The sequence below is a fragment of the Pleurodeles waltl genome, chromosome 7 (genome assembly GCF_031143425.1).
Source record: "Pleurodeles waltl isolate 20211129_DDA chromosome 7, aPleWal1.hap1.20221129, whole genome shotgun sequence".
Taxonomy (NCBI): domain Eukaryota; kingdom Metazoa; phylum Chordata; class Amphibia; order Caudata; family Salamandridae; genus Pleurodeles; species Pleurodeles waltl.
In genome coordinates this window covers 900,987,651-901,000,243 of record NC_090446.1, presented here as the reverse complement: position 1 = coordinate 901,000,243, position 12,593 = coordinate 900,987,651, and the positions used below count along the sequence as shown (strand labels likewise).

The following is a 12,593-nucleotide window of genomic DNA, read 5'->3' as shown; positions in this document are numbered from 1 at the left end:
GCATTAGAGCTCATTCCACCAGAGCTAAGTCGGCCACTTCGGCCTTAGCCAGAGGTGTTCCTGTGGTCGACATCTGCAAGGCCGCAACTTGGTCGTCCCTTCACACTTTTGCAAAACATTACTGTTTAGATTCTGAGGTTAGAAGGGACGGTCATTTTGCACGGTCAGTGCTGCAGGATTTCTTGGTTTGACCATTTAGGCACCCACCGCCGGGCGTGGTACTGCTTTGGGACTCTATTCATGAGGTGAGGAATCCACAGGTAGTTGTATCCATCAGAAGAACGAGTTACTTACCTTCGGTAACGACTTTTCTGGTGGATACATTAGCTACCTGTGGATTCCTCACGGTCCCACCCGCCTCCCCGTTGCCTTTATGGTCTTGCCAAGTAATCCTTGAGTGCGCTCCTCTTGGTCTTTGAGGGTGCAATAGATGTATATATAATATATTTATATATATATATATATGTATAGGTGTATATATCTTTATGTATATACTTGGTGTGTGTATATATTTTGAAAAGAGAGAGTTTTATATATATATATATATATATATGTACATAAAAAGATTTACAGTTATTCATACAATGTGGTGTATTTTTACAATATAATGGATGTTGCCTTGCTCTTTCATTGCATTGCCTGGTTGTTCTCATGCACGTAAAAAATGATTGGTACTGACGTCTGCACGTCGTCGAGGACCTCTTATTGCCTGTATGACGTCAGACGGCGTCGCGTGCGAGACAGTGACGTCCTCGTCGACGTGCAGAGACTAGTAAGAAGATTTCCGTCGAATTCTGGCGCCATGGGAGTATTCATGAGGTGAGGAATCCACAGGTAGCTAATGTATCCACCAGAAAAGTCGTTACCGAAGGTAAGTAACTCGTTCTTCTGTGCTAAGGAGGTTTTTTTAAACTGATTCTAATATTTTCTTGCAACAAATACCCAAAAGCTTTTTTTGTGTAAATAATTTTTCTTTGTGGATTCTAATTTCATTCTTCATGTTTACAAACATCTTATCTCTTTCATATGCGAGAGGATCGGAGTGGTTTGTGGAAAAGGGGTTTGGTGCGACTATGTATTAAAATAGTGGTTCCTAACGTTTTGACTTCTGTGGACCCCCACTTTAGCATTACTGGAACCCAGGCCCCCCCCCCCCCCCCCCTGAATCATTATTGTAATCTGAGGACCCCCAACTGAGTCATTACTGGAAGCCGGGGACCCGGCCTAACCACTGTCAGTGTTTGAAACGCAAAGCAATACACATACATACATACACAAACAAGCATTCATCAAACACATACACACATGATAACATTTTATTTAATTTACAAATGCATTTGCTGCTCCCCACGAATCAATCTGAGGGTTCTAAGTACATTTTTAGCCTCCAATTTCAAATTCCTGACATAGTATGTTTTAAAATGTAAATTGTACATTTAGACACTTTATGTATACAAACTGTTAATATTATTTAATTTTTATGCACTCACGGACTCCTGGGGAGGCTTGGGGTCCCCAGACCACAGGTTGGGAACCACTGTATTCAAAAGTACCCCCTGCTGTGAATTTTAAGGCCAAGGCACCTCAGATTTCCATGACCGTATAATTTTGCCTTCGGCCTCATTCTGCTACATAGTCACCTCAGTGGCTTGAAATATCTTTATAATGTACTTTATCCCGTGCATTACATTTGTATTGCCATTTCTTAATTGACTCGATATCTGCTTGATGACAAATGCTTCCACTTGGGAGAATCTGCCATGAGAAGACAGGCATGATGATTTAAGTACACTTTTCTGTGTGTTTTCTACCTCAACATTTCTACTCTCCTTTCTTTTTTGAAGATTTGTTTTTATGATTTTGAGTTCACGAGCTGATCTAGAAAGGGTTTATAAGATGCTACACAGAATAAATTATTATTGATAATTAGGAACATGTCCCTGATCCAGATAAAGACTTTATGGTGTGATGGAAGGAGGAGCGAGTGTCTCTGACGATGGTTGGCTTTTCCTGTGTTAATGTTTGCATTTTGCATTTCAGTGCCATGTGTTGTGGGAATCTTAGATAGGAGGGCATTATAACGAGCTACGGCGGCTGTGTAATATTTTCGGATAGCCTGCTTTAAAAAAAAAAAAAAAATCCAATCACCTTTGAAACAACAGAGAGCACATAAAGCTCCCAAGGAGCAATCCGCTTATGGTATTCAGGGTAGGGCTAAGGCCCACTAATGGGATAATGTGGGATACAGATAATTATCTTGCTTACATTAACTCCTGCCCTTTCCCTATGCTTTCATAACGGTTTTAGTCAGAATACAGTGGAAAAGCTGGCTTTAATTATTCGTCCAATTGTTGTGTCCGAATATACATGGTCATGGGATAAATATTTTCTTTTCGAGCTTATCGCCTTGTTACTTCAGTCGTACTTCTTTAAATTGCTGCATGTTAATTATTTTGCATTTCACTCTGAGTAGTTTTGCACAGTATCTAATGATGGGTTGCTGATGTAGGTTTTAAAAAAAAAAAATGGTTGCATCACAGAATAGAGATACATGGTTTTGCTACAAGACTAGTAACGATTTCACGCCAGGGTGCAGGTGCTAATGAAGTTCTGGTCGATGCTAGCACATTTTTCCCATAAAGTATTTAACAAGAGCATAGATAGAATGTCTAAAAAGTGGGAAAGGGCCGAAAGAAAGTGTTTTCAGTAGCGTAATATCCTTGGCCCCCACTAAAAGGAAATAGGTCTGTTCACGGTAATCGGTTAAACTAAAACGTTTTCCCTCATCCCAGTTTTCTGACTTTTCACTGTCAGTCAGTAGGATTAGGTAACAGGACAGGAAAACTTTGGAGCTAGCCAGCAGAGATCACTGTGATTAAAGGCACTATATTATCCCTTGTTGGAATATTACTAATTCTTTGGTCTCTATATTGTGGACAGAACCAATACTTACAGTGGGATTGACAACCAATCCATTAATTATCAATAGTTGGCTTTCTTGGTAATCTCCTTGGCTTACTCCCTATTAGATGGCTTGTCTTCGTATCCTTGTGTATATCTCTTTCCTGGAACATACCTTTATTTATTGCTTTTCCCCTCGCACCCTGCCTCCTTGTCTCTCCTGTTGCTCTCTTATTTCCCTGCTTTGTTGCTTTTATTTGAAAATCAAATTTGTTTTATTTATTTTGTAATATTTACATCTAATCTGCCTACATCCAAACGGCTGGCAGGTTGACTAGCTGTAAGCAAAACCATACTCCTTATCCCCTCCCTTCCCAAACATGACTCCCTCCCCCCTCTCAACCTCATGCCCCCTCATCCCCCCCTTTTGAAACTCTTGAACCATGCCCAGACCAGGAGAGTAAATGTGTCACGGTGTGTGTGTTTGCCCTTAACTCAGGTCTTGTGGTCTCATATTTATTCCTGTTGTTAGGATCCGTCATCTTTAACACCTTGAGGTATCTGGGGCAAGTCCGGTCTTTAAACAAGGATTCCAGCAAGTCTCAAGGTGTTTGCCTTTTTGAACCACTGTCTTAGAATTTATGCCTGTGAGTACCCAGATCTTAGCCACTGTTTGTGGTCCAGTATTCTCTTGGTGCCCCACAACCCAAAATGACCTGCAGGGTGCAAGCCTGTTTTTCATCCTTTTCCGGACTAGAATGCTTCAAAGAAGCCGATGAACCTTTGGACCCATAAAGAGTGGGGTGAACCGTAAACCACAATTTACATCAGTATAATAATAAACAATTTAGACACTATGACCAATGTGGCCACAGAAGAAAACTCCAATCTGAATAAAGTTTCAAAGCTTTATTTTATGATCACAGTGCCAAAGTCACAAAGGTCATGTGCAAGATCAAATTTTAGAGGTAAATGAATACCATGGGCTGTCCAAATGTACAAAACAAATTTAATCTTCTTAACATCAACACCGTTAAACATTCAAGAAGGAATAATGCTTTTTTAATAAAGGAATCACTTTTGAGACAGAGACATGTTTCAATTTAGTATTTAAATACATTAATCAAATCAGATGGACAGATTCCCAGATCAGGACATATGTTCTCCCTACTACAGACCAAATCAGGAAAAGATTGTGTTGGAGCGGACTACACATGCGGGCAAAAGTCAAAAAGAAAAGAGAAAAATAATTTGGAAAAACATCCATCTCGGGCTAAATTAGACTAGCTACAAAAATGAATTAAGGAGGTGTCAACATATTACCTTTACTCAAAAATGCAGGTCATGGGCAAAAATAACATTTGCATTAGAATATACCTCTCCTGGGTTCAGCATTCAATTCAGTTTTGTCAGCAAAGCATTTATCTTCAGCAAAGGTTGTAAGAAACAGCATCAAGGGAAAGTGAGGAACATGGAGTGCACTGGAAATCAGGCAAAGTCTAGGGTACAAGTTAACAGTTCAAGAGTCAAGAGAGAAGACGCACAACAAGGCTCTAGAGAAGAGTGACACAGGACAAAGCTCAAGAGGGGACTGACACAAGACAAGGTTCAAGAGAAGAGTGACTGAGACTTAGAAGTCTATCCTTAATTAAAATTACTGGAAACAGTTGATGGGTCTGTTTTATGAGTCCACTTTATGTAAAAAGGGCACTGCCTAATCAAAATTATGAAAGAAATCAAGTTTGCAACATCTACGAAAGTTCCCAGGTTTTGGTGTAAAGTCATCTCTCTTTTCCATGTGATGCAAATTTCCCATGGCTCACAAAGGTTCCAATAGTTCCCATGAGAATGAACAACTAAACAGTAATGTTGCTTTACTTTCCAGTCCTCATGTTCTTAATGTTGCAATCCCAAGGACACTGTGAATAAAACGTACATATAATACAATAGGGCTCTTTACTAATCATGCAAAAAAACTTAGTGGAAAAATGCATGTTGGAGAAATGAAATGACTTGACATTTTACTACTGCTGCAAATAGGAAGACTTCAGGCCTAGATATGCTAACACAAGAAATACAATGCATTAATCTTGTCATTATTAAAACACACATAGTATGCAAACTTATGAATTCATCATTAACAATATATCGGATTATAGGAAAGCCTTTCATTTAATAACTGAAATCACTAAGACATCACATTAAGTATGACAGAATGTGCATTTATTTTTCTGCACACGTAACTGTAAACTTTTATAAATCATAAATCATTTTAAATAGGTTTTATTTCTATTATCAATAATTAAGTCTAATGATTAACATATACTTCTGCATTGTTTAATCATGTTAACACATTGTCAATACTAATAAGTACGACATCTGCCATGGTAGGCGCAATGTCCGCCACCAAATAAACATGTACATTCTAATATACATTTTAGTGCAACAGAACTCCGTTAGGCTTTTAAAGGTCAATATAAAAGTCACCTAATGCTGACGTCTGTGCCATTAAGCATTACTAAAAATGTTACACTCCAGCATTGGCTGCACATAAAAGGATTGTTATCAATTTTCCTCTAGGGAATTACAGAGAGTATGTGAGGTTATTATCAACTCTGAGGATTATATAAGATTGAAGTCTCATAACTGGGCAGTCATACATTGCATTAATGTCAGTCAGTACCTCTTCTCAATACTTGGTGTGCTTGTGGTATTTCAAGCAGGTGTAATAATTACCCGTCATTCCTGCATCCTCTGCAGCAGTCATTGGATTTTGTGGTATTCCATGCATGTCCCTCTTTCGGGCGTATAGCACCAGTATGAGGCCACTTTTATCAACCTTTCTTTAACCGCTACGCTGGCTGGATGTCAGAGATGTAGTAATGAGCCACTTCTCAAACTTATATAATGGACAACTGGCTGCTTGTTTAATTGTTGGGTCAGTAACTCAATGTCATACCATATAATATATAAATATTTCCCCTCTGGGAACTCATAATCATTCATGACATAGTCAGTTTAATGCCTTCCAGTCAAACAGCTCTCCACTGTTCTTACAGTTAGCTTTCTGCCTCTCTATAAACATCTCTGTTTAGGGCTGGGTTAAAGTTGATGTATTTGAATATCAGCATCATAGATAAAAAGATAGTGATCAAGTCCCCTGTCCCTTTCTGCCATACCATCCCGTGTTATATACTTCCTGGGAAACCACAGAAACTTCCAAATGTGTGTGCTTGCAAATAGACTGGTATATAAAGCACAATTATTTTTCACGTTTACCTCCTGCCACTCGCTGCATAGCAAAGCTATGCTGTGTAATAGTAACAGGTAATGTTCAGGATACCCAATCTCCCTCCCCCTTTCATTTATGAGACCGAACTTTTATTTGGCTGCTATTCTAGGCCTCTTTCCAGCCCATATACAATTGTTACCAAGCTGCTGTATTAGGCATAACGCACCTTTGGAGTAGTGGCATTGTCTGGGCTACAAAGAATGTCAGCAGAGCTGTCATCCAAACTGCTGCAATGCGCCACAGCCAGGACAATCCAGCTCTGTGTCAAGTTTGAACATCTGCTTTTGTTGGACTAGTTCGGCATAGTTGTCCTTAGCTGTTTTAGAGGCAGTAGAAACTATTTGTATTTATTTTTATTTGAGGTGTTTTATAAAGCACAACTACTACTCAGTGTATCCGGGCGCTAACGAACAAGTTACTTACCTTCGGTAACGCCTTTTCTCTTGTAGGGGATTTCCATGTATAGTCATAAGCACTGAATAGTTCCGCGCGCCTGCGGGGAACCCGGAGCACTGATGTGAAGTATATTCTTAAGTGCAAATACCAGCCCTTTGAAAAAAGGTCTGTCCAAAAAACACTTAAGAATAACAATGTGCAGCCTATGTGAACAGCTACACAGGCCAAATTGTTAAAAGAAAAACAGTTGTAGTGTAAATTCACGTTTAAACATCTATTTATTCTAGAAATGTAATAACAAATACATTCTCATATTCAATTTACACCTCTCATGAGAATAAAACAATGCAGGGCAGTGTAGCCCATAGGCTGCCATTATACAGAATGTAAATAGAGCTGTGCCTTTAAGAAAGTAAAGTCTTCCTGTTTCCCATCATGCACAGCAAAAGGCAGTTGCCTCAGTTCTTTTTTCCGGCTCCTTTCTGACAGGACCCTGAAGCATTGAGCTCTACCTCACAAAGCCTTTTTGTGACAGAAATTCATTCAAAATCTTTTGAATTTCAACTTCACTCGACGTTTTTAATATTGAGTGATCATTTCCTACTCTTTTCTGTTAAATTCTGACAGAATTTTGAGGTTTTTCTAGTTTAGAAATGCCTTCACTTTTTGATAAATGCCCTTCTTGTGGCAGAAAAAAGGCTAAAACAGATCCACATCGGGTCTGTATAATTTGCCTTCCATCCAGCCACAAACCGGAGTCGTGTGACATCTGTAAAACTTTCTCCAGAAGAACTCTTCGTGATAGGGAGAAAATCCGACTTCAGGCGAGAGAGGACAGGAGAAAAAGTGGTCATTCTATCACAGAGCGAGGAGAAGGTCAGTCTTCTACCAGGGCTCACCCTGTTTCCTCTATAACTCCTACCAGACCTACTCAAAAACGACACAGGTCTCCGACGAAGTCGAGGGCGTCGACGTCGAGACAGGGAACGGCGGCAACATGCTCGCCGTCGAGGAGTGGTTCACCGGCGAGGAAGAAGCATTGTTCGCCGTCGACAGCCATTTCGCCGTCGAGACGGCGTGGACGCTCGCCGTCGAGAGGATCTGGGTCGCTGTCGACACGGCGAGGACGATCCACGTCGAGGAGATCTGAGTCCGGCTCGCCGTCGACACGGCGAGGGCGATCGAGGGAGAGTGCTCGCCGTCGGAGACGTTCGCCGTCACCACAGCGACGTCGAGAGGTTCTCAACGGCGACAGGAATCGACGTCAAGAGGCACTCGCCGTCACCGCACTTCGACGTCGAGGCGACAATCAAAGAGACCTAGAAGGGTTTATACCACGTCAGAATCCTCGGCCTCACTCATCCTGCTTCCAGCGTCTCCACAGCTCTCTCCTCAACAGTCGCCGTTGCCGCAGACACCAGTAACACCTACGGCTCCTCTTCCGGCTCCTCCTTCAGAGTCTGTTCTGAGGACTCCAACGCGATCCGTAAGGCATTCTGGACATTCCTCTAGACGTTCATCTTCCTCTCGGCACCATCGTCATGAGTCACGGCAGAGATCTCAGCATTCACATCATAGACATTCTTCTTCGTCTACACGGGACTACTCTCCAACCCTATCGGACTCACCGTCCCCGAGAGTGTCCCCCATAGATAATGTGAATACATTCCAGAAGGTCTTAGTGCGAGGGGCGACCAAACTGAATATCCCGTTGGCGATACCTGCCCCATCGACATCAGTAATCTTCGAGACCTTGCATCACAGGACATCTTCGAGACCTTTGCTTCCACTGGTTCCGGGTCTTATTGAACCGGCAATGGATATTTTTCTTACACCGGCCGCAACAAAGTCTGCTCCTTCCAGACTTATTAAGAAGTATCGTCCACCAGAACAAGATCCTCTATTCTTGAGGTCGGACCCAGTACCGGACTCGGTGGTTATAGTAGCGGCAAAGAAATTGCACTCTAAATCACCATCTTCCTCCTCACCTCCGGATAAAGAGAGCAGAAAGATCGATGCTGCAGGCCGAAAAGTATGCTCTACTGCAGCCATCACAATGAAAGCAGCCAGCGCCACTGCTTTATTAGGGAGATACGATCGGGCCCTCTGGGACTCTATACTGCAGTTTGCGGAGCATCTTCCTAAGGACAAAAGGGAAGATTTCCTGGAGGTCGTGGGTGAGGGAGCCATGGTTTCTAACCAGGTTATAAGTGCTGCAGCTGATTCTTCGGTACTATCCGCACATAACTATGCCCACGGAATAGCGCTAAGAAGACATGCATGGTTGCGACTAACATCTCTCAAACCAGAAGCACAGCAGAGAATACAAAATTTACCTTTCTCAGGCTCCACTTTGTTCGGCTCTCATGCCGATGACGAGATGGCCAGGATGAAGTCTGAGCTAGATACCCTAAAAGCGGTAGGCATGGAACACCCGAAAGAACAACGGAAGGTATTCCGTCCATATCAGCGAAGACTTTTCACCCACAGGTATCAGACACCACACTGGATGTCTTCACGCCCCCAGCAGCAGCAGCAGCAGCATCAAAGGGGCTTCTCCACACAACGAAGGTCGACAAGGGGTCGTTCAACACCTCAAACTCAGACAACTCGACAGGCTCCCGCGTCTAAGCCCTGAATCTTCGCTTCCCCCTCCTCTGTTATCCACTCCGGTAGGGGGGAAGTATCTCAAATCATCTAGACGAGTGGCTACACATCACATCAGACGCCTGGGTATTGAATATTGTGAGACATGGTTACGCTCTCAGATTCACCAGTCCTCCACCATCTGTTCCACCCAAACCAGCCAGCCACCACCTCGAAGCTCTTCAGTTAGAAGTCACTATTCTATTACAAAAAAGAGCCATAGAACCCGTCCCGATCAGCCAGCAAGGGAAAGGGATTTATTCGAGGTATTGCCTTGTGCCGAAAAAAGACAAGCAAGAGTTTCGTCCCATCTTAGATCTAAGGACAGCAAACAAGTGGATTTGCAAAGAGAAATTCAGGATGCTATCCTTGCACCAAATTTACCCACATCTTCGTCAGGGCGACTGGCTCTGTGCGATAGACCTTTGCGACGCTTACTTTCATATTCCGGTGACCAAGAAACATCGAAAATTCCTAAGGTTCACTGTCAGAAAACGTCATTACCAATTTGCGGTTCTATCCTTCGGCCTCAAATCAGCGCCGAGAACTTTTTCCAAATGCATGGCGGTGGTAGCCGCCCACTTGAGGAAACATCGAATATTTGTCTACCCCTATCTAGACGATTGGCTCATAAAGGCCTCCAGTTATCTAGAGGCGCAACAACATTTCAGATGGGCTCTACAGCTGTTACAGAATCTCGGTCTTCAAGTCAATCTCCTGAAGTCCACAGCAACGCCTGTTCAGATGTTGCATTACTTAGGGGCCATTATAGATACCAATCTAGGAAAGGTGTTTCCTTCGGAGGAACGACGATTATCGATTCTCCAAAAGTGCAAACAACTACAGGAAACTCCACAGACCACTGCAAGAGTAATAGCTTCTCTACTGGGCTCGATGGCGTCTTGTATCCATCTCGTTCCCAATGCTCGCCTCCATATGAGACCATTACAGGAAAACCTGGAGGATCAATGGTGTCAACTGATGGACGATTGGGAGAGCAAAGTCCTCCTTTCTCCCCACGCCCTACAGTCCCTCAAGTGGTGGTGTTTACCCAACAATCTCTTGGTGGGGATTCCGTTCCAACAACAGCCTCCAGCTCAAACCATCGTAACAGATGCGTCACTGTTCGGATGGGGAGCGCACATGGAACATCTTCGAGTCCAAGGCAAGTGGTCACGGAGAGAGAGTCTCTATCATATCAACCTGCTGGAGCTTCGCGCAGTCCACCTTGCGCTCAAAGCCTTCCTTCCCTCTCTGAGAGCGGAAACTCTCCTTCTCCAGACGGACAACGTGACCACTATGTACTACGTAAACAAACAAGGAGGCACCAGGTCCAGGATTTTATCCAGAGAGGCTCCGACAATCTGGCATTGGCTTCTAGCCAGGAACCTGTCGCTAGTGGCAACTCACCTGCCTGGCATCCAGAATGTTCAAGCGGATGCCCTCAGTCGAGTAATGGACGAGAACCACGAATGGGTGCTACACAACGACGTCGTTCGTTCCATTTTCGCACTATGGGGTACCCCCTCTATAGACCTATTCGCAACCCCAGAAAACAAAAAATTCCAAAACTTCGCCTCCAGATATTACCATCCAGGGACACTGGGGAATGCCCTGTGGATAAGCTGGTCAGGAGCATTTCTTTACGCCTTTCCACCGCTTCCCCTGATTCCGGCGGTCCTCCAGAAGTTATCCAATGCTCAGTCCAAAATGATCCTGATTGCTCCGGAATGGCCACGCCAATGGTGGTTCCCAGACCTTCTTCACCGGTCACTCAAACCACACATCAGGCTGCCTTATCGTCCGGACCTTCTCACGAAGTTCAGAGGGCAGATATCTCATCCCAACCTCTCATCGTTGAGTTTGGCAGCATGGGTCCTGAGCTAGTGCAATATGGACACTTGAACCCACCTCAGGACTGTATGGAAATCCTGAAAGAAGCAAAGCGCCCTTCCACACGATCGGCTTATGCAAGCAAGTGGAAGAGATTCTGTGTGTGGTGTTTAGACAACAACATTGACCCGGTATCCTGTGGAGAGGAATCTATCCTGCCATACTTGCTAAGTTTGGCAAAATCGGGCTTACAACTGTCATCAATAAAGGTACACTTGGCGGCTGTAACGGCATACAGAAAGAGCCCTTCACAAGCTTCCTTTCTTTCGGATTCCAATTATTAAGGACTTCCTGGAAGGTTTAAAAAAAGGTCTTTCCTCCCATTAGAAAGCCATCTCCTCCATGGGAACTGAATGTTGTCCTATCGCGTCTGATGCTACCTCCATTCGAGCCAGTACATAAGGCATCACTTCAACATCTCACATGGAAAACTGCTTTTCTGGTGGCAATCACTTCAGCGCGTAGGGTTAGCGAAATCCAGGCCCTTTGCGCTCAAGAGCCCTACACGGTTTTTCATTCTGCGAAAGTGGTAATGAGGACTCATCCAAAGTTTTTACCAAAAGTCGTCTCCGACTTTCATGTGAACCAAACCATTTCATTACCAACTTTCTTTCAAAATCCAACTACTCCTGCTGAGAGAACTCTGCACTCTCTGGATGTAAAGATGGTTTTGAAATTTTACTTGGACAGGACAAAATGCTTACGTAAATCACAACAGCTCTTTGTTAACTATGGCCCAGTTAGAACAGGGTTGGGCACGTCTAAGCAATCTTTATCCAGGTGGATTGTTTCATGTATAATGTTATGTTATCAGTTAGCGAACAAATCCCTTGGTGGTAGGCCAAAAGCCCACTCTACTAGAGGGAAAGCAGCTACTGCAGCCTTGATGAGAAATCTCCCTTTGGCAGAAATATGCAAGGCTGCCACTTGGAAGTCGGTCCATACCTTTACTCAGCATTACTGCCTTGATACAGACGCCAGGGCAGATGCGCAGGTTGGACAGGCCTTGCTTAAGAATTTATTTGCATGACTCATGTTTTTTGTCAGTATTCTTCTGTCTACTCCACCGTGGTTATGGGGATGGGCTTGCTACTCTATTCAGTGCTTATGACTATACATGGAAATCCCCTACGAGAGAAGGAATGGTTTCTTACCTGTAACTCTAGTTCTCTCGTAGGGGTATTTCCATGATAGTCATAAGCAACCCTCGCTCCTCCCCGGTGGAGCTGACATAGAACAGGTTGTCATAAATATTATCGATGTTGGTACTCCAACAAATGTTTTGTTCCTTCATGTCAGGTTACAAGCCTTCAAAAAGAACTGAGGCAACTGCCTTTTGCTGTGCATGATGGGAAACAGGAAGACTTTACTTTCTTAAAGGCACAGCTCTATTTACATTCTGTATAATGGCAGCCTATGGGCTACACTGCCCTGCATTGTTTTATTCTCATGAGAGGTGTACATA

The 12,593-nt window shown here is 43.4% G+C and overlaps 1 protein-coding gene and 1 long non-coding RNA gene across 2 annotated transcripts in view; one reads left to right on the top strand and one right to left on the bottom strand.

The window, feature by feature from the left end:
* The window catches only part of MGAT4B (alpha-1,3-mannosyl-glycoprotein 4-beta-N-acetylglucosaminyltransferase B), a 1,476,931-nt gene that overhangs the window by 111,735 nt on the left and 1,352,603 nt on the right, over nt 1–12,593 (top strand). The gene's annotated exons all lie outside the window — the stretch shown is intronic.
* LOC138245689 (uncharacterized) overlaps nt 4,744–12,593 on the bottom strand; it is a 112,707-nt gene continuing 104,857 nt past the window's right edge. Inside the window, exon 3 of the long non-coding RNA XR_011194159.1 lies at nt 4,744–4,820. This is a non-coding gene — a long non-coding RNA (uncharacterized lncRNA). The remainder of the gene's footprint in view (nt 4,821–12,593) is intronic.